Below are 25,467 nucleotides of genomic sequence, written 5' to 3'. Positions count from 1 at the left end.
GCAGTGAGTCTCCTCTGAAGACACAAAATGGTAACCTGACTTTCAAGTTCCAACTGAGGCCAAGGGCTTCAGAACAAAGAATTATCCGGAGAAAGCAAGCTAAACTTTGGCTACAAAAGATAGTTGTACAGGTCTCTGTGTCTGGTGCTAAATTATTTGGGTCATCTTTCCTCTATAACTCTACCAATGAGAACATGGTAAGAATAATATTGAACATTAAGTTTGTATCTGCTGGACCAGATGCAAATAATAAAGCAAGGGCATATCGATTATTCTCGGCACCTGACATAAAATGCAATTAGTTGTACCTACCTCTAGCTTTTCTCATGTTCCAGCTAGACATATTTTATGGCCGTGCCTGTGAGAGGAAGGCTATTAAGTTGGATTCCTCTTGACAGGAAGAAATAATGAAGATGACAGAATTGCCCATTCCAAGACTTCCACATCAAGTGCTTTGTTATTGTCGTTGTTTTGTTGTTTTATAATCAATGTCTGATTTAAGAGGGAAACTCTTCACCCTGCCCTGAAGCAGAGAGCTGAGTGAGCAAAGGTTCACTTAACTCACACAAGCCCCATTCTCTCCTTTCCCTGGAAGGACCAGCAAGTAGAGATGCCCAGGAACGACGGCAGTGATTTACTTTCCAGAAGCATGATGGAGTTTTGGATTCTACAGTGCTTTGCTTTGCTGCGGCTGAATTTATATCTCTATTTTTATTCTAACGACAGTTTTCAGAGCAACAGGGCTCTTCTGTGGCACCGAAATGCAAGGGTTCCACTCAGTCTGCATCCCTGAAGCTAATTACTCCCGAGCTCTTCATCTTTCTCCTGTTATCACTTCTATGGCAAGGTGAGTTACCAAAAACTTTAAAGCTTTGGCACTGAAAACAGAAGGTCATTCTTATAAAAACATGCAGACTGTTTGCCAAGATACTCTCATACCATACAAAGGGAAACTAAGAAAGGAAACAAAAATGAATATCAGCTGAATTTAGCAAGATTAAACAACAACAACAAAAAAAATTCAGGTTATCTCTTAATGGTGGGTGCCCCACTTGATACCCACTATGGGAAGAGGACTTTCCTCTAAATTATGTTGAGTTTGTAGTTTTGTACGTTCAGGAAAGGCTCTACTGCTGCATCATGCTCTGCATCACACACCCCAAGAGCCCCACGTCTAGTGAAGTCCTGTCTTTGTCCAGAGGCATTGTCTTTATTTCCTCAAATGCTCCCTGAGGACCTGCGAATGTGCTGTTCTGGAGAAATCCCTCTATTCTTTTCTATGTCTCTCAACATCTTTAAACTCTTTTGTCTGTTTCCTCAACTCTTTCCCATACATCCAAAATTATTTAGCCAGAACTAAGTTTTTTTTAAAAAAATGTAAGCAAATGGTAACAAGATCAGAAGAGTGGTCCAAGCCACAACTCCTCAACATGTAGGTTGTGGGCCCATGTGCAGATAGCTTAGCAAAATGAAAAGAGGAGAAAAAAAAATACCAATAATAAAAAGTTTCTAAAGGTCTAGAAACCAAAAGTTAATTTAAAATAAAAGATGTAATAAACCCAAGGTATCTCTGGCAGTGCTCACCTGTGGTGCATCATGTGACTTTACAGCAGCCATGGTTCTGAGCACAGGGCACTTGCACTGTGCATTTCCCATGATATCATGGTACAGAATGCCAGTGATGTTGCCGAAAAGACCCTGACCAGATTGTATGTTATCAAGCGCAATATTCACTGCAAATGAAATGTTTCTGCTCTTAGTAAAATAACAAACTATAATTATAAAAAGCAAAGACTTTCAAAGCCTTAATCATGGTTTCTAAGCATATGCCAAATTAATATGTCTTTGGTATGTTATGTTAAAATGGTTTATTTTTTTAATTGTTGTTTGAGGACTAAAGAGATGGTTCAGCAGGTGTAGGTGCTTTCTGTCAACCCTGAAAACCTGAGTTCAAACCCTAGGGATCACATGACAGAAGGAGAGCACTGACTCTCACAGGCCAATGTACATAAATAAGTAGATAGATAAATGTAATTTTTTAAAACAAGTTTAATGCTGTTTGAGTAACTGACTTGTATTTTATTTCAAAATATTTAGAATGGAATTTTTCAACAATTTCTGGTGACCCTAAGCGTGTCCATGCTTGTGGAAAGTGCTGCTTTCTGTCTTGAAGATTCTAAATGGAAAAGCTCTATGAGGACCTCCTGTACATCAAATGTTTAGCTAAGACTTAGGCCATGATGTAGAAGGAAATACATCATCTCATTGCTGTTCAAATTTCCCTTGACCTTTAATAAATAGTAAAAGTACATGTGTACCAAAGAATTGTTTAAAATGTCTTGCTATTAGCAAATGTCTGAGTTGTATATATGCTTTATACATCTCTACAGCTGGGGGGTCATATAAAAATTTCTCAGGGGAAAAAGGTAAAACAAATACAACAAATTTAGTAAGTCCAGCCCATGGGAACAGAGAACTGGATTATTTTTCCATTTTAAACTTTAACACCCGGGATGACAGGTACACTGAGAGTTGAACCCTCAGATTTCCCAAAAGAATCTTAGGGATTCAAAGAACCCACATTACCCATATGTGGTTCTTACGTCTTCCTGTATGCTTTGGCCCATTTGAATCACTCATTTAACTCATGTTTATATTTTTTTACCAGGTTATGCCTTTCTAAGTTTCAGAGGTACAGTCTGGTAGAGAGAGGAAGTAACAAGAGAAGTGGAAAAGTGGAAAGGAACTGGAGGGGAAGAGCAAGAGGAAGCCATAAGAGGAATACTAGCAGCTTTTAGGGGTTGCAGTTTAAGAAGAAATGATATCATCATGTCAGGGAGAGAATGAGGCAGCAGAAGTATGACACAATCTTGGATACAGGGCCGTAAGCAAGATAGATCCTGAAATAGATGTGTGGTTTGAGTGTGAAATGTCCCCCACAGGCTCACATGTTTGAACACTAGGTTCCCAATGGGTGGCGCTGTCTTGGAAGTTGGTAGAACCTTGGGGGAAGGAGAACTAATTCTTTCTAGAGAAGTGAATCATTGGAGCATTAGTCCATTTGCCCTCCGTTTGCTAACTGCCGACAGAAGATGACGATCCATTCAAGTGATATAATGGCGACTATCTCCATGGTATATCTCTTTCTGTGTATAAACTCCTGTGTGTATACATAATATGGGTGGATGGATTTCCCCTTTATGAGCTTTTGGGGGAGAGAAATACATTTATTGCAGTGAATTTTTCAAAAGTATGAGTTGTGCCAATTGAGCACAACTGATCTTGGAACCATTTATAAGCATTCATAGTTATGTTCCTCTGGTCATTATAACACGTGCTCACAAAAGCAACTTAAGACAGGAGGGGCATATTTTATCTAGAGTTTAAGGTGAAGTCCAGCACGTCAGGGAAGTAGAGGCAGCAGAATCTGGGGAGAGCTGTCCCATCACACCCCCAATCCTGTACAAAGAAGGGTAAATGCATGCAACTGCTCAGTTCCCTGTCTGTATTTTATGCAGGTCCAAGATCCTCTGCCCAGGGAATAGTCCTATCCACCATTAAGATGGATCTTTCCACATCAATTAAAATAAGCAAGATAATCACCCCCAGGCACACCCCGAGGCACCTCTTCGAGATAATCCTAAATTTTTTTTTCCTCGATTAACACTAACCATCACACAAAGCAAGTCCCAGAGAAGTTAATGAGCTGGGCCTCATTATCAGTATATTTACAACCTTTGACTAGTAATCCTCCCCTAGGCTCCCTGGAATTCAGCTAATCTTCTCAAACTCACTTTGCAGATGCATCTCATCATTTAATGATTTTCCTGGGAACATAGTTATTTTCACATTCTGCAAGAGAATAATACAATCCCAAGAACCCCAAAATACACACACACATTTCTGTCATCATGTAGAATGATCATTTCTGAATATAAAAACTAATTGTAAATCTTACTGTGTTAGAAAAAAGGCCCAATGCCTATGTACAGAATATCTTAATACATAACAAAATTGTCTGTATCTACTGTATTAGAGCTCTCTGGAACATCAGAACCAATAAAAATGTATGTATATATTATACAAGGGGAGGTTATTGTATTGTCTTACACAATGCCGACCAAGATGTCCACCAAAGGCTCTCTACAAGCTAGAGAGGCAGATGACCAGATAGCTCCCCAATCCAACAACCAACTATTTGGCTGTCAACTTGACTACATTGACTAGTTACACACACACACACACACACACACACACACACACACGGCAGGGGGAAGAGAAAAGTGGGAAAATTTTGGATACTCCCTTATTTGACAAGTGAAAACTAAATGTTTATTATGTGCAACCTAATATTTTGAATATGTACTCATTTAAATTGAATTGATTAATATATTCATTATTTCCTAGTCTTATCGTTATTGTAATGGAAATAAGAAAAATATTTCCAAGGGAAAAACATACATTCTTTGAATAGATAGATAAAAGAATTAAGACACAAAGCAATTGTATTCTATGTATCAGACCAGCAAAATTGGTACATATTGATGATCCCAGAACTCTGGAGGTTAAGGGAGGTGGACTGGGAGTTGAAGGCTAGCCTAGATTACATAATGAGAAACTCTCTTAGAGGGGGAAAGGGAGTCACAATGCTGAGTGTCTCAAAAAGAAATGTAAACTATTACTAGAAAATCAAGGAAAATAAAACATTGCAAAATAGTGCTGTATAACCTTGGAGAAATTTAAAGGACAAAATGATATTATATAATTGGAAAATACAGAAAACAGAAATCATGTTACTTTAGTCTTTGAATTCCACATCTGGACAGTTTTGAGGACCCAAACTTAACATGTGGCTCTACGGTAAATAGTATGTCTATCACCATCACAGATTAAAAATTATTATTGTTTTTAAACTTTGTAATAAGTCCCAAGCAAAGGATACTGGAAGAGTTTAGATTCTAAGCAAGATATAAATAAGCACATCTGGTACTGTGAAAAAAAAGTCAATAAGTGGAGAGTCATTAAGTCAACATTTTCATCATTTCATGAGGATCAGAACAATGTGTGACTGTCTATAAATAGACTTTCCTAACATCAGATACCTGTCATCTAAAAGTAGAAGGATTGCAAATTAAGAGTAGTATAAAACACCCTTAAATTAACTCCTACAATAATAATCATACTGAATGAAGAATCAATATATATTTTTGAAACATTATTTTTGTCTTACAGTTAACAAGGATTACAGCAGGTATGGCAGTTTGGATAAGAAGACCCCCAATAGGCTCATATATTTGAATGTTTGGTCCCGAGTGAGTGAAACTGTTTGGAAGAGTTAGGAGGTACAGCCTTATCGGAGGAGTGTGACTAGAGGTAGCCTTTGAGATTTCAAAAGTCTAAGTCATTCCTAGATAGCTCTCTTCCTCCTACTCACAGACAAGATTATAAGATTTTAGTTGCCACTCTAGTATCATGCCATACATGCCTGCCGCCATGTGGGCCATGGGCTGCCCTTGGAAACTGTGAACTCCCATCCCAATTAACTCTTTCTCCTCCAGATTTCTTTGGCCATGATATCTTATTGCAGAAATAGAAAAGTAACTAAGAGAGCAGATTACTAAACATAAGCAAAGAAAAACAAACATGAAGTAGAGAGAAGGAAGAGATATATACCTATAACTTTATGTAGCAGCATGAAATTATACTATGAAAATTAGATTAGAAGAGATTGCCACAGGCTGACTGGTAAATGTTATCTTACAAAATCAACAGTATTTTTTTCTATGCCAGTTTTAACTGACTAGAAAACATAAGAAAAATAAGATGTTACTATGATAAACACAGAACTAAAAAAACAGACACACTGAAATTTTAAGACAGCAAGTCCTGAGATTCATAGAGGCAAGATGTAAACTCTGCTATATCATATCCAGGAAAAGCTTCTTCACAGTACTAGGGGGTCAGCTTTCCTCAATTCAGTCTGAAACACTTTTGTCTTCTCTGATGGCTAGTTTGATTTCAAGTTGACACAGGCTAGGGTCAAATGAAAGAAAGGAACCAGCATTGAGAAAACATCTTCAGAAGATCTGGCTATGAGGCATTTTCTTAGTGATTGATGGGGAAGAGTCCAGCCTATTGTGTGTGATGCTATTCTTTGGCTGGTGGTCCTGATTTCTTTAAGAAATTTGCCTGAGCAAGCCATGAAGAGCAAGCCAGTAAGAAGCACTCCTCCATGACTTCTGCATCAACTCCTGCCTTCAGGTTCCTCCCCTGTTTGAGTTCCTATCCTGACTTCCTTCAGTGATGCACATTGATATGAAAGCATAAGCCATTCTTTGGTAATGAACAGGAATATGGACATGTAAGCTTAATAAGCCTTTTCCTGCCCAAGTTGTCATGGTGTTTCATCACAGCCATGGTGACCTTAACTAAACATCACATTGAAAAATCTGCTAGGAAGATTTGACTAGATTTTAGTATTGTTCTGACATGCTAAAATTACCTTATCAGCTAATTCAGTTCTAAAAAAGACTAGACACAGTGGCCTTTGTCATTCTGAATATCTAGAGACTCTGCAGTGCCATGATAATCAAAGGTTTAATCACAGTACACTGTGCACAAATAGGTCAGGTACCTGAATGGACAAATGGAACCAAACTAAGGAAGGGTTATGTGCATATTCCCCGCATGCATACCCCATGCCTGCGAACTCAGCAGATATATAAGAGAATTGGGGCAAAAACAAGTGGGAGAGAGAGACTGCACAGGACAAGATAACGCTGTGCCCCAGCATTTACCCCACACAATGCAGGACACACAGTCAGAAAAATAATAGAGGGAGATAAAGGAGAATATCATGGTGATTTAGGAAAGGGGAAGGGCAGCTTACAGCTCTAAAGGCACAGAAGTCAGGTCAAAGTATTTCTATGTAAGTAAATCTTATGTGTCATCTTTCATAGTGCAGAGTTAATAAATCCTGTCTGTATTAGCCAGGGTTCTCTAAGGAACAGAACTTTATGTATACATGCACACGCGCGTGCGCGCACACACACACACACACACGGGATTTAGGAGACTGGCTTCCAGGCTGCTGTCTGAGTAGTCTAATAATGGTTGTCTCCTGGAAGAGCCAAGAACACAGTAGTTGTTCAGGCAATGATACAGGCTGTCTCAGCAGTCCCAGTCTGGAGCTGAAGTCCCAGGGGAGTCCAAGAGGACTGCCAGCCTTCAGTCTGCATTATAATCCTGAAAAATACATTCTGATGGCAGTAAAGGAACACCCCAGGATCAGAATAAATGAATTTGCCATCAAGAGTGAGGAAAAACAGGGAAAATCAAAAGCTCCCTTCTTCCATTCCTTTCATGTGGGCTACCATTACAATGTGTGGCCCTGATTCAGGGTGTGTCTTCTTTCCCTCGTGTTATCTAAAAATCAGGGTGTGTCTTCCCACATCAAATGATTCAATTGATTAAAAAAAATCCTTCACAGTTTTGCCCAGATACTTGAGTTTTATTTGATTCCATATGTAGTAAAATTGATCAACTGCCACACTGTCTAAAATTAATTGATCAAAAGCAAGAGGCCTGGAGGCATAGTTAAGTGTCAGAGCATGTGTGATCTTGTATTAGACCCTGTTTCAAGCTCAAGCACCCAAATCAACAAAGGGTCAGCAGTATTGATGCATTATTGGCAAATATTGATGGTTGCTATGGGATCTGTTCCTTGAAGCATCTAACTACAAAAGAATTCAAAAACAAGTATCATAAGTGAATATGTTAAAGTTGGAACAGGATGTGAGACTTTGGTAATAGGTTGAAAAGTCTTGTCTTTCACTTTGTAGCTTTGAACATTTTTCTTCTATTACTAGCATGTAGGTTGATTTCAAAAGAGATTGCTCCTATCCCTCTCTGATTCACGCGAGTCTACAAACACAGGAGGCAATTTACTGTGAGAAGAATCTGGTCTGTATATCAGACAATTGACATTTTCCACTCTCTTAAAGAGTTCTCCAAGGAAAGCTGTCCCCTTTATACAAAATAGGAATGTTCTTTAATCCTGGGGAATGTCTACATTGGGAAAGGCCACAAGGAGGAGTTTAATTTTAATCAAGCTGTTTTAGAATCACCAACACTACATGTATGACTTCACCCAAGAATGTTCTGTCTACATTGTAAACAGACTGCCCTTTTGTTTCTAGCCTCCCAGACCTGAATAATCACACAGAATCTATATTAATAAAAACACCTTGGTCAATGGCTTGCTAGCTCTTACATCTTAAATTAACTCATTTCTATTATTCTGTGTATCACCACAGGGCTGTGGCCTACTGGTAAGCTTCCAGCAGCATCTGGTGGCATCTTTCTCCTTTGGCACTTATATGGCATCTCCTTGAATCTGCCTACTCTTTCTCTCTCTGTATATTGCCGTTTAGATTTCCCAAATGAATTTGCTCTGCTAAGCCATTGGCTGAAATAGCTATATTCATTAACCAATAAAAGCAATACACATGCGGAAGGGCATCCCACATCACTGCCCTAGGCTTTGCACCTTTTGTTGAGGAAATCTTAAATTTTGTAAACTATCCATATGCCTCTATTCATAATCTGAATTTCCAGAGTGTTGTGGTTTCCAGTACATCCCACCATCTCAGGGTCTCTACTTCCTTATATTTCTGTTAAAGTGAACTATTTTCTCTATCCAGTTGAGGGCCATGTATTGTTATCGTCTTTTAGAGAGGACTACATTGAGTTGAAAGGTTGTGAATTTTGATTTGAGTCTTCTAATAACACTCTGCAATGTAACACATGAAATGGTCTTTGAAACTAAAATTCAGCAGCTGAATGTTAAACCTAACTAGTTTTATGAAGGACCAATCACTCTGTATAAGATACCTTCTAATTGACTTTTTAGAATAAGGAATGCCATAGAAGTGGGTAACTATTGACTTACAACTGTCAATATCAACTTTCATGGTTAGTTTGCTGCTTATGCTACCTTACTGTCTTGAAAATATCATGTCACTTGGACAAATCCATTTAACATTCTAAAAGGTGAGGCTAGGAGATTTCGGAAAAATTTTAGATACTTCAATCTGATGGAGACTATTCAACACACAAGATGCAGCCTGAAGTTGAGAGATGAACCTTGGCCTGACAGCAAATATTCTCAACACTAAGACTAGATCTGCATGCACTGGCTTTAACATGTGGTCAGATATGTAACACGCAGACAGGTAAATACACAAATTCCATCACTTAATGTATCTGACATCAAGTTACAGGTGACAAGCTACACACCCTCAACAGACAATAATGGCATACTTAGAAACAGCCATAGACCTTCGATGAGCACTCAGTAACCCAGCAAGAACTCATGGTCTCCAGTAAGTACATTCCCAACTCAGTGTTGCAAAAATCCTTGACAAATGATCAATTTTCCCAGCACCCTGAGGCTGGAGGAAGCAATATTGTATAATGTTCAAGTCATTTCACACCAAATATTGGTGTTTCAAAATAGAGAGGTTTCACATAGGAACCCCTGGTCCTAAAGCAGGCATGGGCTGGCTAACTATGTTTGATATTCTCCAGCCCATAAGCTTCTGGCAACACACTCAGTTTCCCTAAGCAGTGACCAAACTTACATGGAAAACATCATTCAAGGTGAGTGGGTATTTGTGATGTCTCTGCCTTCCCTTGATGCAGGTGGGAATAGCTGTCATAACGTGCAATTTACGAAACTGCAGAATTTGTGTACCTTTGGTTAATGTCTATGCCCCTCGTTTAAGAATCATTTTTCTTGCACTGTAGAAAAGAATTTGACATGTAGTGGGATTAGTTAAATGTTTGTAATGTTGAGCATTACATTCAGAAATATGACACTGAAAATGTATTATCTTTCATTTGACCTTTCAATACAGTTTTAAATATATTATCTAAATTTTCAAGTTTCTATGTGAAGTGAGACATGCTGTCTCTCAAATTTCAAATTGGTTACTACTCAAGTGTAAAAAGCTACCACATTCTGGATATCAATTTTGGTTTAGCCATCATACTTAACATTTTCATATCTTCCTTAGTAATTTCTAAGTAGATTGCTGATTGTAGACAAATTAGACTAATTTTCTTTATTTTATTACTTTTCCTTCCTTCCTGTTTTGTTGAACACTCGTTAAAATGTTGATGGTGGGCAACGTTTCCTTATTCCAGTCTCTAATGGAAATGGCGCTCAGATTTTAGCACTCAATACGTTTGCTGTCATTTTCTGGTGAGTGATTTATGACAGGAAGGAAATTTCCTTCTTGTAGTCTCAGTTCACATTTTACAGCAAATGATCCTGGTGGCACTTCATTAATTGCTTTTCTGATATCAGCTGGGCTAATCATTTTTTGTCTCTTAATGAGTAATATAGTGATTTACATAAATAGATGCCCAGTGTTAAGCCACTCAAACGTTCCCTAGACAAATGCTAGACCATGAGAAAGGGAATTTTTTTAGTAAAATGTTTTACATAATAGTTGATGCTTGTGTATATGCTGGCTTTATAGCACATATAATCCATATTATTTATATTCTGTGCTCATATTGTAGTATACTATAGATAATAAACACATCAGCCTCTATAATAGAATATACATTATATATAAACTTGATATATGATAGAAGTGTTCATTATAGTAAAAATGAATACTTAACAAAGCTTGACTATTAGAATTAACCAAAATATTTGCAGCTCCTCATTGTCTACCCCCCATTATCATCAACCAGACACCCTGGGGTCCTGAATTTGAAATTATTACTCCTTTCTTACCCCATAACAGTATTTTTATTTGTGCACGAACACACACACACATAGTACAAACAATCAGACCCTGAAATGAAAAATGTTAGATTTCCAAGACTGATTTGTTAGATTGAGTTCATTTTTGATGAGTGTCCTTAAGTATCATGGGGTTCTACTTCCCCAAGACTCTGGAAAGCCACACTGTGACACAGTCCCCACTTCTTATTTAGCTCTAATTGCTCTTTCCCATCTTTTTCTAAAAATCCAAGGTCTTCCACAGAGGAAATTGCTACTATCCAGAGGTGGGTTATTCAAAACATACATTTTTGTTCTCTTTCTCTTCATCCATGACCTGTATGTAAATTGTCTCCAACCTTGCTCCCACCCTGAGGAAACACATTGGTTCCGTGTCACTTCTTTGATCTACTTACCTGGGACAAAGGTCTTCAGAGTAAGTTCCTGAAGAGGTTTGTAGATACCAGATGAATTCTATATGTGGCAATGCACAGAGAATTTCTCATTCAAGGATTTCTAGTGGTCCCAAAGAAGTTCTTCTCAATAGCAGACCAAACTGAAGAAGAAGATGAACAACATTAAACACCCAGGACTGAGCTACAACACCAGCAAATATCTGATCAATCTGTAAGTGGTATGGAAGCCATGCCTTTGCAGACAACTCTATCATAAAGTTAGCTGATCCTTAGGACTGAGCTATCCTATCTTAGACAATGAGTTTCAGTACCTGTCTGTTTTTGTTTAAAAAGGAATGTACTCCAAGTTTAATTGCCAAGAATGAAATCAAGCAACAAGGATTTTAAAATGGCCTTTATCTTCTTGCTTACTTGGGATGACAGGAGCTCAATTTTATATTTCATGTCACTTACCATAGACCTTGAGTTTTCTGATATTAACACTCCACCTACATAGAGTTCTTAGGAAAAATGAGCTGTATGTCATAACACGGAGTGCCACAGTTACACACCCAAAAACATGTTCAACCCCTTATCACCTGCCTTGAAATGGATGAAGACTCTAAACTGTTGAGAGGCAATACATATTCAAGTACATCAAGGTAAAGTCCTTTGCTGAACCACCCTAGTGGGAAATTGTTGCTCCTCCACTGTGGGGGTCTAGAGATCAGGTTGGTTCACCTGCTTTAGTAAAATTTCAACTTCTCTGGAGTCCTGCACCACTGGACTTTACACAGGACTGAAATGGACTGTCTACCTGATAATGGAAAATGACTATAGAGTATTAAGTCTTGACAGTGCACTTTAAGACATTGTCAAAATAATGGCACATGTTTTAAGTGTATAGGAAGTCATGCATATTTGTGTAAAGATCGTCAACACAGTAAGTGTGGGCTGCACAGCTAACCTGTTAATAACACAATTTAACAACACAACTGGTGAATCAGGGGTGGTGAGCCAAAGCCTACAGGAGGCAGGGGGATGGGAAGGGAATTTGCAAAGGTAACTGACTGCACAGGGGGACATGAGGACGGCTGACAAGACAGATGGGTCTTCACACACAACACATCTACTTCCACATTCAACAGGTTCTGGAAAGAAACCAACAAAAGCCTAGTTCTCAATTTGTTAGCAGAAAGAAAAGAACTTCATCCCTGGAAGAGCCTGTTAGGGTGACCCCACCCCATGCTGAGCATCCTCTGTGATCTTCCTGACAAATAATGACTTTCCCTCTTTTGATATGTTGATCCCATCCCACGTGTCCTATATCCATTTCTATTTTAGGAGCCAGCTCTTTCAGCACCTAGAAATAGCAAACCCCAGAGCTAGGCAGTGTGCAGCCTACAGAGTTACACAAGTGATTCGCTCTTATTTTTTTTTAATTAAAATACAATCACATCATTTCCCTCCCCCCAACGTTTCAATCTCATGGCCTACTTTCTTTTAAATTATTATTGGCTAATTATTATTTTCACATATGTGTGAATAAATGTATAAACATACCTGAGTTTGATTAGTGTTGCTTGTATGTATATGTTTTCAGGGCTTAGCATTCGGAATTATACAGCCAGTTAGGAGTTTATATCTGGGATGATTAAGCCTCCCTCTCTCAGGAGTCATTAATTGCCTATAGTTATTCAATTAGGAGTGCAATCTTGTGAGATTTCCCCCATGCGCATTGGTGTGTTAACTGATAGTGTCGTCTTTTGGTCTTGATTAGAGAATCATCTCTTTGTGATTTTATGAATGAAGCTTCCGGGTTCAGAAGACATAATCTCACAACATATGTCCTGACTCTCTGGTTTTTAAACTTCTTCATCCCCTCTTCCATGATGCTCCCAGAGCCTTTGGTGTAGCAGTTGTGTTGGAGATGTGTGGGTTGTGGGTGGGTGGAACCCCACAGTGGGTTGTTCTCTACACTGAAGCCAGTTGTGGCCAGTTGTGGCCAATTGTGGCTAGATGTGACCAGTTGTGGCCTGTGTGGCTTTCTGCAATAGTCTCTGTCTACTGCAAAATGAAGTTCCCTTAAAGAGTGAGGGACACACTCATCTGTGGGCATCAGAATTTAAAATGCAATTAAGATTTATACAGTTTAGCAATTAGGAAGTCTTGTTGCTTTAGAAGAGGACTGGATTTCAGCTCCAAGCACCTAACTCTGGCAAGTCACCACCACCTGTAATTCCAGCTCTAGGGGCTCTGACTGTCTCTTCTGAATTCCACAGTTACCTACACACAGAGAACATACACACTGAACCACACAGAGAGACCAGAAGAGGGTGTTGAATCTCTTGGGACTGGGGTTACATGCAGTAGTGAGTCTCCAAAGAAAAGCTGGAATCCAGTCTCTGGCCTTCTCCAAGAGCAGAAATCCACCCAGCTACCTTTACTTCACCCTAAATAAAGATTTCTTTCTTTTATTAAAATTTGAGTTTTTCATACAATACACTCTGGTGATTATTTCCTCTCCCTCTGCTTTTCCCAGTTTTTCCCCTCTTCCCATCCCATCTGGGTCTATCCCATTTCTATCTCTAATTAGAAAACAAATGGACATCTAAAAGATCATAATAAAATAAAATATATTAAGTAAAAACAAATTGGAATAGGAAAAATGAACAAAGTTGAGGAAAAGATCCCAAAAAAGGTACAAAAATAGATATAGATACAGAGATATACTCGTTTGCACACTCGGAAATCACATCAAACAAAATCGGAAGCTGTAATCAATAAAGAACCTGTGGGGTAAAATAAATGAATGGAATAAAAATAAAATTTTAAAAAGAAGAGAAAAGCCTGACACAAAATCACGAGACAAGAAAGCTCCTGTGATGGCATTGAGCATTGACTTCATTTTCTGTTGGCCATTTACTGCTGGGCTCACAGCCTACCCGTGAGAGCAGTTTGTTTTACCAGGCAATGGTGGCGCACACTCTTAATTCCAGCACTTGGGAGGCATAGGCAGGTAGATCTCTGTGAGTTCGAGGGCAGCCTGGTCTACAGAGTGAGTTCCAGGACAGCCAGGGCTACACTGAGAAACCCTATCTCCAAAAAGAAAAACAAAGCAACAACAAAAAAGGAGTAGTTTGTTCCCCAGGGAGACTCCCTAAACTTTCACTTGCAAATGGTTATCAACTGGAGACAAACTTCTGGGTTTAGGATGAAGGCACACATCCATTTCTCCTTTCAGTTTCAGGACCCCACCCGGTAGGGACCCATGCAGGCCCTATGCATGCTGCCTCAGTCTCCCTGTGTGAATTCATAAGTGTGTTGGCCATGCTGTGTTTAAAAGGCTTTGTGTCACTGGTGTTCTCCACCAAGTTATTTTGCTGTTGTTTGGGTTTGGTTTTTTTGTTTTTGCTTTTGCTTTTTAGTTCAGAGGCTCCTCAAAGCTCCAAAGACTCTTAACTGAGTGTTCCTATTAAAAAAAAAAAATCAATATACTTTCTTAAACATCTTTATTCCAAAAGGGCCTAAGGTGATTCTGTGTTGTGACAAGTTAAGAGTCAAAAATAACCAGCCCCCCTTGCCTTAAATTGTCTAATGGGGAGCAGGCTACATTACTTGTTTGCCCCTTCTGGGTCATGTTTTGTGCTCCCCAGCACCTACTGCAAACAAACAAAAGCAGGAGGTAGAATTAAACATAAACATGCAATATTATATTTGCCCATGTGTGAATTTCATCATTATACTATCCAGACATTCAAAAGCCTACAAAATAGAGATATTGTTCCTTTCCATATACACTGGAAAATTATCTTGTCACAAAGTCACATGCTTACTTCTTAAAGTAACATGTCACCTGCTAGGCTACATTGTGGGACTTGAAATTCTGTCCTAGTTAAGGTTTCTATTGTTGTGATGAAACACTGAGACCAAAAAGTAATTTTTAGGGGAAAGGATTCATTCTGCTTACACTTCTACATCGCTGTTTATCACTGAAGAAAGTCAGGGGCAGGAACTCAAATAGGGCAGAATCCTGAAGGCAGGAACTGATGCAGAGGCCTTGGAGAGGTGCTGTTTACTAGCTTGCTTCCCTTTTCGCTTGCTCAGCCTGCTTTCTTTTAGAACCCAGGACCAGCCCAGGGATGGTACCACCTACCACGTACTGGGCCTTCCTCCATTGACCACTAATTGAGAAAATACCTTACAGCTGGATCTCAGGGAGGCATTTTTCTCAACTGAGGTTCCTTCCTCCCTGATGACTCTTATCTTGTATCAAGCTGACACACAAAACCAGTCAGTACCGATCTCTTTATTACATTTCTGCTTCAAGAGAACCACAGAAGGCCCTGCAGTGCAGGACAGGGAAGGAGAGGTCAAACCACAGGGTCATTTATCTACAAGATCACAACACTGGCTTGAGGGGGGTAGCAGTGCTGCTGGGGCTGCACTCCCTTCCCCTGCTCCTCCTTCAGGCTCTGACATACTGACCAGCATGTGTTTAGGTCTGGAACAGATGGTGTGGCCTCTCCTCCAGAGCACACACCAGCAAGGACAGGGTAGGAGACCCGAGCGCAGCTAATTGTGCTTTTCCAACTTGTACTTACTCTCTCCTGCTCTGTGTCCCTCTTTCCTCCTACCTGCTTTGTGTCCCTTGGGATCTGGCACCAGCTCAAAGACAAAGGCCTACAAAGGCTGCTTGTTCAGGCCCCACAATCCATAGGGACCAATCTTAGATAGTAGATTCCTTGTCTGCCAAGTAGAAGTTTAACTTCTAAGTATAAATACACAATGACAAATATCCATTAAATAAGTTAAAATTTTATCATAACTGGCTTTTCTCAATTTACTTTTTCATTTTAAATTTTAATTGGTGTTAAATTGATTCTATATTTACAGAATACATTGTAATATATTGATATATGTATATGAATGCCAAAATAAGTGTTTTGTATCTATCTCCAAAACACATTGTTGCTAATTAGTTTTGATAAAACAACAACATGGTTTTCATGATGTAAAAAAAAAAATGTGCAATTTGATTGTTTTCATCCAAGATACCCCTAAATAATATTCTTAAGGAATGTACAATGGAGGATTTTCACTGGGAAATTCTTTAAAATACTTGGATAGGAGCATAGTTCATGTTCTGACTGACCAGTTGCCTAAGGTATCCCCATCCAGTAGCTAATGAGGAACAAGAAATTAACTCTGACTTCAGCTTCCTCTCTGTGAACATTCTGTACTTTTGTCTTTAGCGGCAGTGCGTACAATCCTCTTACAATCTCCAGGCTCCATTTTGCAAAGTCTGCCTGCGTCGTTTCCTTGGCCCTCAGAGTTGCCTTGGTTAGAAACTTCATAAGACACCATGCAGATCAGACTCCTTCACGGAGTGTGATGAATCCAGAGCTCTGTAGTGGAGACATAATTGGATTTTTTCAGGGGAGACAGCACAGGATTCATAATTCCTAATCTTGTGGTCTCTGCCCAAATTGAGGAAAATCTACTTCAACAGGAAAATGGCACCATCATTCTAAGACATCTTGCTTTGTAAGCACCACAGCGCTTCTGAGACTCCAACAGTTCCCAGATGTGGAAAGATTAGTGTCTTAGTTAGTATGTCATGTAAGTTCAGAATTCTAACTGAACACCTTTTGAAGCCCTCTCAAAATATTTTATTCATTGATTTCTTCACCAAAGAAATGCCCACAACACATTTGTCATGGCCGATACCTTCTAGAGTGCTGATACATTGGATGGAGGTCTCAACCCTCATGGACTCTTGTGAAAGATAAAACAAATAAGAAAAAGCACATATGTCCTACAGAGGACATCTTCACAGACAAACATCGAGATCATGAGGGTTTGAATAATATTCTAGGTGGGACCTTCTGGACAGATGGTTCGAAAAGACCCATTTCAGGAGCTGATATATAAATAGCCTCAATCAAGGTCAGGACATAGCCTGTGGACTTCATGGGAGACATGTCTCCATTTTAGAAGGAATTAAACACACCCAAAGACCAATGAGCAAATGAGAAAATGGTCAGGAGGCAGAGTAGAAGACAGTGTCTGTCTCTCTTCACGGGTGGAAACTTTAGGCTTAACTTTGAACAGTTTGAAAACCACCAAAGAGTTTGGAACATGGAAATAAAATATTCTGAACTGTCCCGTTTCCTCCTCTCTGCCTGTTATTCTTTAAGAGAACTCGAAGTTTCACAGCAGATGGCCAGTCTCCTAGCCAGAAAACACCCTCCTACTTCATTTAGCACACAGATCTCTTTGTTCTCTTCCCCTCTTATCTAGTGTCAGCACTGTACATTTTTTCCAAGTAATTATTTTTGGATGTCTTCCTCTGTTTCTCTCGCCTCTCCCTCTAGAACATAGCAGGGTGACTGCTGTATGTGGGTCTCTCATATTGGTAAAAGAGGAATTTGTGTGCCAAAACTCTTTCCCATTGTTTTTGAATACACAACCAAACTCCATATCCCTATTGCCTTTGTAGTCTCCTTGGCTGTTAATGAGACAAAGGTCAAGAAAAGAAAGTGGATGTAATATTCTTATTCTCTCCTCCTCCTCCTCCTCCTCCTCCTCCTCCTCCTCCTCCTCCTCCTCCTCCTCCTCCTCCTCCTTCTTCTCTTCTTCTCCTTCTTCTCCTTCTTCTCCTTCTTCTCCTTCTTCTCCTTCTTCTCCTTCTTGTTCTTTCTCTCTCTCTCTCTCTCTCTCTCTCTCTCTCTCTCTTTTCCTGGATCCCCAAATAACTACATGGATCAAAGTCCAAAACATTAACTATATTTTTCTTAGATAAGCGATAAATTCTCTTCCGTGATTCCATAAAATGTATGAGTTTACCTGATGTAACATCTGGCACTGGCACTTTATACTGAGCTGAGCCTGGACCAGGATTACAAAACTCTGTTTACAAGGCTGTTAAAGCCTGAGAGAATCAGTGCTGTTTCCACCAGGGCAGATTGAGCTACTTGCTCCAGACTTGCAACAGATTATTTCTATGTGATGCCAGAACCGTCCTAATGGAATCTCCTGATACTGTGTCTCCACGAGCACTGATGGCTAATGTTGTGTTGATCAAAGCATTATTGCTATGTTAGGCATTAACCACAACAAACTCCTGATGTGAAGTTGAGCAGATTCACTGGGATGGTGAAATTCTGCTTATTGAGCTGTGCTTAGCAGCAGAAGAGAAAACACCGAGATAGATGGAGGGAGTGGGAATTCCTCTGCTTCCCAGGACGGCAACATGCATGATTAACTGTCACCAGCTATAAACAGATCATAGCTCTGATTAATCACCCAGCAGACCCCACTTACCAACAGACCCAGAGCTAGTTCACTCTAGATGTCTTCCGGGAGATGAAAACCTCTATGTAGTTGAAGAGTAGGAAGAAAAATGTAAGAAATAAGTTCATAGACAAGCAGTAAACTTTCTGAAACTGGAGGATAATCAAACCCGAAAGCACTTCTTGGGAACGGTATATTAAAATGAATGCGAGTGTGGGTGTGTGAATCCCAACCAATCCAGGTCAATTTACTTCAACAAGATTTCAGGTTTATATATTTCAAGCTTAAAAAGCAAACAGTGTGACAGTATCTCAAACTAGCACTCTAATGTAGAAAAAAAGAATGCCTCTTTCATAAACACTTTACTGTTTATCCATAGGAAAACATGTTATAAATGCAGGAGGCTTAAGTGCAGGGTCTAATGCAAGTTTTCCTGTACAACAGACATTGGAGGGATGAGCAGCTGGATGTTTAAGGATTTGGCTCTGTCGGTCTCCTTTTCATCATGCAAAGACCAGCTTCCCTCATTTGATGAATTTCATTCCCCAACCGGACCTCCTGACAGTTGCTGTCTACAGTGGAGCCTTGGTAGAGCATGGAGCACCCTTCATCATTTCTTTTGGACATATAAAAATATAACCCATACTTTTCTCAGTGCAAATATGGCTGCCTGCACAGGCCCTTCCCAAGACTTGACCCAACAATAGTCAACCAAGGATCGAGGAGGAATGTGCTCTAAGCCCTATTCCGCTCAGATAAAGTAGCTAATGATGGATTCTAGACACAGGGAAGTCAATGCCTTCAGTCAAGTGCCCATGATGCACACACTAGATTCCAATGGGTAGTTCCAAATCTGGTCCCACAGATAAACCTGGCAAAATTCAGTATTTCACAAAACCAAACGGCTTGAATGTGGGAAAGGAATTTGTAAGGAAGCAGGAATTGGGAGGATCAGGAAAGAGTTGACTGGGGTGAGAAAGATAAGCTAAGCATTGGGGTATCTTAAAGGAAGTTAAGTGACTTGTGGTGATATTGCCCCTATCACGAACCATACATGAACCTAGAACCAGACACAAGAAAACATGTCTCAAAGAGCTGGTCAGGGTATCTCAAATGACTCACAATACAAAGTAAGTTATCAGTGTATTCTTGAGTCCCTGTCAGGGGTTGATAGTAGGGTCCTGTTGCTGAAGACACTGCACATGTAGGGTACACCACTCAGATCACCAAAGTGGGATCTGACCTGAAATCCTCTCTGCTGTGGTCCAGATTTCATGGTACCAGGAAATATTGTGCAAGCTGTGAAGTGAGAGAAGCAGTTAAACAATTCTTTCTACCCAACTGCAACTACAACACATTTTTCCAGTATGACAAGATATGCATTAAAGGCCAGAAGTGGCCTCAGGTCAGTGGCAACCAATAGCTGTCTAATTGGATTTAAGACTCACTCAATAGGAGGGAAATCATGCCTGGCACTGGAAACCTAGCCAGCTTTGTGGGACTAGTGAGGTCATAGAAAAGACTCTCTTACTGCCATTTTGCTAGACCAGCTTAGTTTCTTACTATATTCTAAATCTTATCTTTATGCCTATAGATAGGTGCAATTATCATCGATCACCAAAGAAGCCTCTCTTTACAGTTGATAAAGACCGTTTCAGAAAAACCATAACTGGACACAATGCAGAGATAAACAAACTGTGGGTAGCCAAGCCCAAATATTTAAATCACAGCTCATATATCTATGGAACAGGAAACATCAAGGAAGAGTGTGAAGAAAGATTTTAAAAGCCAGAATATCAGGAAATATGCTTGAAATATTTTTTTTCTATAAACAAGATTGGCATAAATAAGACTGAAGCAACCAATGGAGACATTAACGTGGAAAGAGGAAATTTCACAGGATCCCATCCCAAGACAAAGAACTACAAGTTACTACTGACTGTTGAAAGAATTCTCCCAGGGATGAGCCTCCTATTCGCTGTCAGTGCACAGCAGGCAGCTTTGAAATCATACAATAAAAATGAACTCTGCAGCCTCTCTCTCTCTCTCTCTCTCTCTCTCTCTCTCTCTCTCTCTGTGTGTGTGTGTGTGTGTGTGTGTGTGTGTGTGTGTGTTTGTATGTTTTCCTCTCTCTCTGTCTCTGTCTGTGTGTGTGTGTATGTAGTTGGACTATTCGTTTGGCCACCAGCTCACAAATAACAACACAGAGATTTACTGTTAGCTATGAAAGCTCAGCCTTAGCTTAGGCTTGTCCCACCAGCTCTTTTAACTTAAACTAACTGGCTTTTATTAATGTAAGAGAGGTATAAAAGAGGGTAACTAGGAGGGGATGGAGGAATGAAAGAGAAGTGATATAATTCCATTTTGATTAAGAACACTTAACATACTAAGAAAACATATTGAATATTAACTTCTATCTATGAAAGTGCAAAGCCAAAAATTTTTAATTATATATAGTTTTGTAAAAGTGTGTGTGTGTGTGTGTGTGTGTGAGAGAGAGAGAGAGAGAGAGAGAGAGAGAGAGAGAGAGAGAGAGAGAGAAAGCAGAATTAGATTGTCTAGGAAGACAAAGCAGGCTAACTGGAGTTTTGGAAAAAGAGAAGAGGTGGATGTAATGGGAAATATGCTCAACACACAATATGTCCACAAATGAAAGTTTAAAATAATTTATTAACGAAAACGTTCATAATTATAGTCAAGAATAACTACATGTATATTTCATAGGAGGATGTTTAAGCCTCCTCCTTTCTCCATTATGTATATTTGCCCACCAGCAACAGATGTTCCCACTGCACAGTCATATAATGTTTTCTAAAGCAGCTGAGAGTTCAAGTTCCTTCAGGGGCCACCCAGGGTGCTCCTGAGACCTGTTGTCTTTTTATGAAGCTACCTCTGCAGTAGGATGCATTTCTAAAGTAGCATTTAAAAAATATCATGGCAAAGAGGGTGGAGGGTATAATTCCAGAGCACAGATATACAGACACAAGCTCGGAGATATCAGAAGATTTCTGAAGAAGTCCTAGCTAACTGGAAGTGGGAAAAAGAAAAACAAAAAAGATGCATTCAAATCAGGGAGTCCAAGTTTAAGTTCTTCCTTTGTTTCTTGATGCCTACTGTGAACTAAATATGGGTGGTTCCTTGAAATTCAGTGTTAAAGTCATTACCTCCACAGTGAAGACAACAGGATGGCCAGCTGTCAGGGAGGAATTAGACCAAGGTATTTGAACCCTCAGGAAGGATGAATGCCTGAAGTATTTGAACCCTCAGGAAGGATGGATGCCTGTAATCCCAACTACTTGGCAGGAGGAGCCAGGAAGACTAGAAGTTGGAGAGCAACTTTGGGGGTGGGGCCCTGTCTCAAAAAAAATGTTTGACAAGGACTGGGGATATTGTTCAGTGGCAGAGTACTTACCAAGCATGTCTGAGGTCCTAGGTTCCAGCTGGAACACTGAGAGAGAAAAAAAGAAAAGAAAAGAAAAAGGAAAAAGAAAAGAAAAAGCACTAGAACTAGATTGGTATCTTGTCAGAGACAATAGAGAGCTCCTTGGCTATCTTCACTCCATGGGAGCAGAAAAGAAGACAACGGTCTGCAGCTCAGAAGTGGGTCTTCATCAGAACCCAGGCATGCTGACATCCCGACCTTAGAACTATGTACTGGCAGTATGGTATGATGAGCAATGACACAATACCCCTAAGGAGAAGGCTCATTCACCAGTCCCGAGCTTTGCAAATGAAACCGTTCTCCCCTGCCAGCTCCTCTGCATGTGAGCTAGCATGACCTCTATCTCACGCCCACCTCAGATTTAGCCGGAGAAACCAGAATTGAAAGTGATTCTGCTCCTCCCAGTGAGGTGCTAGTTTAAGGTTGTTTTTTTTGCGGCTGAGCTCTACTGAGATACAAAAAAAAATGGAGTTTGTTGTTCCAAGTTGACACTTTGCTGCTTGATTCAATCCAGAATTTTACAATTTCAGTTGGTCCTGCCTTGGGGTGAACTTTGCGTCAAAGAATCTGAATCATCAACTAAGACAACTAATAATTTCTGAGAGCTGACAGGTGAGGAGGGAACTGAAGAATAATACAGTAGGAGCCATGTAATCTAATTCTAGTTACTTTGAAGAATGAGAAATTTATGACCTACTTTTGGGAGGCAAAAAAAAAAAAACCCTAATGCTGTCTGAGGAAAGCAAATGAACACTAAGGGTTATAGCAGCTACTGTGGGCTAATATTTTATGTTTATCCTTGTAGAATACTTAGCAAATTTCATGTTAAAAGTATTTCATATTAATACATACATTGTGTAAGTTTATTAAAACAAGATTAATAAAAATCTATCATAAACATATGCCTGCATCTTCTGCATGTGATTGTGAAAGTCTCATTGTATTGACTTTGCTTCAGTGAAATGAAGCAAATCTTAAATCTGCTACTGAATCATTTGGGAAATTTGTCCAAGATTGCTAAGAGCACAAAGTCAGTGTGATGATAGCAGTGGTCCTTACAGACCAAGTAGACTGTCCTCTTGACAGCTGGTGAGAAGAAAGTGTGGCATCTGTGTTAGCTGAAGGTGTGGACACGGGAGACCAGATGTACCCCCACGGTAGGTCAGCAAGGTCACTCTGCTCAGCTGGTGGCTCATATTAGTAGCATTAGAGAAAATATTTTGCTTCCTCAGAGGTACATTGAAAGTGTTTAATAAATTCCTTGGTTTCGTTTCCTTAATCACTTAAACAGAATAGCCCACAGCAACCAAGAAGGAAAACAAAATAATGAAGTGTGATTCCACTAAGATATGATTTGTTTGTGAAAGGATATTATCAGAGCAGTGAATAAGAGGGCATTTGCTAAGACTCCACCCAACAAAGAACAGCATACAGAGTATATAAAGAACCCTAGAATTCAACAATGTTAAATAGGCAATTAAAATCAGAATTGGGACTTGGGCAAAGAACTTGAGTAATGTGTGTGTGTGTGTGTGTGTGTGTGTGTGTGTGTAGACAGATGCTTATGTAGGGACTTCAGGTGAGAATACCATGAGCTACTACTTCATACCCATCACGATGGCTATTATCTAAAACAGAAAATGACAAGAGTCAGTATGCTTAATACAAAACTATAAGTCTTATGCCTTGTGGACGGGAGTCTAAAATGGTGCAGCCTTTCAAGAAACAGTAAAGCGAAATGAAAAACTGAAACATGGAACTGCCATAGAATCACACTGTTCCATTTCTGGGTACCTAAACAACCAAAATAATTGAACTCAGGAATGCAACCTACATATGTACTCCATTGTCCATAACAGCATTATGTACAGCAACTTACAGGTAGAACAACTTTCATGTCATCAGTGAATGAATGGATTAACAGGTTCCTTAAAATGAAATGAAGCGTTGATGTACACAATATGGGTAGAATTTTAGAACGATTATGCCATATGAAATAGATCCGTCACAAACGGACAAATATCTAATGGTTTCACTTATATGAGATGCCTAGAGAAGCCAGGTTCTTTGAGACGGATAACATAACAATGCTTCTAGGGGCCAAGAGGAGGAAAACAAAGAAGTATTAATAGTGTAGAGAGCTTGTGTTTGAGGTGATGAGTAGGCTCTGTGAACGGACAGTAGTGATGATCAGTCACACAGTACCGCAAATGCTCCCAGCATACCAAGATATCACTCAAACCATGACGACGGTAAGAGTGAGGACATGCACATCCTACCACTACTTAAAGAAATCATTTAAACAAAATGAAATACACAGGGCTTCTTCAGGATGCTAAGAGACTTATAACCACTTTGTTTGTCCTTTAGCGCTTAGGGCCTGGGGGAATAATTCAGGGTTAGGTTGCAGAATACGGGCTTCTTATCTCTATTATGAAGCAGTTTTACTATCCAGCTTTCAACAATGTGAACTTCGCATAACCAAATGGAAGAAAAGCAACAGCAGAACCGAGAAGAAAGAAAAGCAAATTAAGACAGGGAGGACATTAAACATCTCAATTATAAAATTAGCCTTTGTTCACAACTTATGCGTTCTCTTAGGACAATTATACATTACAAAATCAATAAGTAAGACTACAAGGTAAAATGACAGATTTTTAAAGTATCTGTGTGGCATCAGGCAAAATAACCCTACACAGTAGCTGTGCCTACTTGTAGACATGTCACTGGGCAAGTGGTTTAGTCCTTAAAGAACATGTAAAGTGAATATCAATTTTCTCTCCAAGTCACGAAAAATAGAGAAAAGAAAATTGAAAAAAAGAACATAAAAATAACTCAGCAATAAGTGCACGCCTAGAAATAATGGAGCTGTCATTAAAACTTGGCTCTTGTAAAATTGAAAGCCCCATATCCTCTCTGCTTCACTATACTTCTTACTAGACACGCTAAATTTACAAGAATCCCTCCTCCAGTTCGTACCACTCCCAGATCTGATCCATCTCCTCCTCCTGACCTGCACAGAGGCAACGTGGAAACTTGCATATGAGCATCGTCTCTGTATAAACATCGGTCAGCTTGCAGAAAGTACAGGAATGCAGTGTTTCTCATCTGCTGACAAAGGGTCCCACCAACCTAGCTTGGCAAGCCCCCATCTGAACTAGTGGATGTCAGTGTGTGCGCCTCTTTGGATAAGACTGGCTCCTTTATAAAGATGTTTGAGGAATAAAGTTTGTCGGGACCTTGGAACCATCCACCTCTGGTCTCAAACCACAAGTGGTTGTGTCTTTCACTCCCAACAAACAGCAAAAGGACAAGAGCAGCACAACCATACATCCTCTGCCTTGCTGCTATCACAGAATACTTTTGCCCCTTGCCTGGCCTTTGAAAGAGGCAGGTTGGAAAGCCTGGAAATTCAAAGCAATTGCTATAGTACGGAAGATCAGCCAAGGTAGTAATAATTGAATGTCCCCTAGGTGTGCCAACACCTCCCCCAGGGAACCTGCCTCTCAAAATAGAGCTGCCAGTTCAGACAAGTTCCC

This window comes from Chionomys nivalis, chromosome 19, assembly GCF_950005125.1.
Source record: "Chionomys nivalis chromosome 19, mChiNiv1.1, whole genome shotgun sequence".
NCBI lineage: Eukaryota > Metazoa > Chordata > Mammalia > Rodentia > Cricetidae > Chionomys > Chionomys nivalis.
Note: the sequence above shows the minus strand (reverse complement) of the source record.